Below are 2,394 nucleotides of genomic sequence, written 5' to 3' on the forward strand. Positions count from 1 at the left end.
CTCAGTGGATTCAGTCCCTGGTCAGCTGGCTCCAAGGCGGAATGGCCTAGTGGAAGAGGAGGAGGGCTGCTTACCTCATGGTGCCCAGGAAGCAGGGAGAGACAGGAGGAGTGGGGGCAAGAGCACACCCTCCTGGGCCCCACCCTGAGGCCGCCTCCAGTGAGGCCCTGCCTCCCGCAGCCCTGCCTTCTCACCCACGGCGGATCCGCTGACGAGCACAGCGCCCACGGTCCATTGCTTTCCTACCAATAAAACTTTTGGGGGAATGTGCTAGAGCTAAACCAGAACAATGAACTTTGTTTATTGTTTAGAATAGTTTTAACTTCTTAACAAAACTGACAGAATATACAGAGTTCCCGCTGCACCCTTCCCCAGCTCATGCCTTGGCTAGCAGCGCTCACTAGACTGGCGCATTTGTTAAACTTGATAGACCTTCATTAACGTCCACAGTTCACATTAGGGTTAATCATACATTCCATGGGATTTTCCAAATATATAAGGACACCCACCACTACTGTATAGCCTTCCTCTGTGGCTTCATTGCCCTGTGAATCCTGCGTGTTCTACCTGCTCATCCCTCCCACCTCCCTAAACCCTGGCAACTACTAACTTTCCTATGTTCTTCATAGTTTTGTCCTTTCCAGAATGCCCTGTGGTTGGAATCATACAGAATGTTGCCTTGGGCTGAAGAGATAGCTCAGTGGCATAAGCACCTGCCTGGCAAGCGCAAGGTCCTGAGTTCGATCCCCAATGCCAGAAAGAAAAAAAAAGAAAAGAAAAACAGAATGTAGCCTTTTAGGATTGACTTCTTTTACAGAGTAAAGATGCATTTAAATGTCCTCCATTTGTGTTCATGGCTTTCATAGCTGGTTTCTTTTATTATTAATTAATTAATTTTGTGTACAGGGGATCAAACTCTGGATCTTGTGCTTGCCAGGCGGGTACTTATGCCGTTTAGCTATCTTTCTGGCCTATGCTCATAAGTTTTTTTTTTTTAGAACTGAATAACATTCTATCTCCTCTACTTACTATATTTTATCTACTCCTGGACATCTTGATTGTCTCCAAGTTTTGACAATTGAATAAAAATGCTATAAACATCCACACCGAGGTTTTGGTGTGGTTATAAAATTTCAATTTGATTAAAATCCAAGGAGACTATTACATGAGAATAAATTATAAGGACCATACATAGGCTGGAGAAAATGTGTGAGCATATGGTTAGTTTTGTAAGAAGCCACTAAACTCCCAGAGTCATTGTACCATTTTACATTTTCATTAGCAATGATTAAGCATTCCTGTTGCTCTGCGTCCTCATCAACACTTCATGGTGTTGGTGTTTTAGTTTTAATTAATTATTTTTTTGAGGCTCTCTGTGTGTGTGTGAGAGAGAGAGAGAGAGAGAGAGAGAGAGAGAGAGAGAGAGAGAGAGAAAGAGACTATGTAGCTTAGGCTGGTCTTTAACTTATAGAAATCCTCCTGCTTCTGCATCCCAAAGTCTGAGATTACAGGTGTGCACCACCATGCCCAGCATGTTGTTGATGTTTTGTACTTTGGGATATTTTAATCGCATGCAGTGACATCCCCTGTCATCTTAATGATGCTTCTCTGATGACGTATAATGCTGAGTACCTTTCCACATGTCCAGTTGCCCTCTGTCTACAGTCTTTGGAGAGATGTCTGTAGAAGTGTTTCGATCATTTTAGTTTGATTGTTACTATTTTCTTATCCTTGCTCATGCAATACTTTGTATATAGCATGTTTCTGATAAAAAAAAAAAAACAACAACAGATGTGTCTTTTGCAAATATTTTCTCCTAGTTTGTGGCTTATCTTTTCATTCTTTGACATTGTCCTTTGCAGATCTGATGTTTATTTATTTATTTTTTTTAGACAGGGTCTCACTATGCAGTTCGGGCTGGCCCTGCGCTCACTTTTTGTGGTCTCCAGGCTGGTCTCGAGCTTGTAGGGATCCTCCTGTCTCCGCCTCCTGAGTGCTGGGATTACAGGCCTGCGCCCCCACGCCCGATTCTAGGCCAGCACAGTGTGTGGGGCCGAGACCGAAATCTGGGACTTTGTGCTTTCCAGTCAGGTGCTCATGCCTCTGAGCTCTCTCCCCAGTACCCCGAAGCTTCAATTTTACCAAAAAGAAATGTGCCAGGTTTTTCTGTCATAGATCGTACCTTTGCTGCGCAGTCACCGTGCCCCAACCCCCCCCACAATTGTTCCATATTATCATCTAGAAATTTTATAATTTTGCATCTTGCATTTAGCTCTAAGATCCATTTTGAGTTAACTTTTGCAAATCATGTATAGTCTATATCTAGATGCACTTCTTTTGATATAAATATCCAGTTGTCCTAGTACCATTTTGATTTTTTTTTTTTTTTTTTTT

This window comes from Octodon degus, unplaced genomic scaffold (assembly GCF_000260255.1).
Source record: "Octodon degus isolate 3935 unplaced genomic scaffold, OctDeg1.0 scaffold00151, whole genome shotgun sequence".
In the NCBI taxonomy this organism is placed as follows: domain Eukaryota; kingdom Metazoa; phylum Chordata; class Mammalia; order Rodentia; family Octodontidae; genus Octodon; species Octodon degus.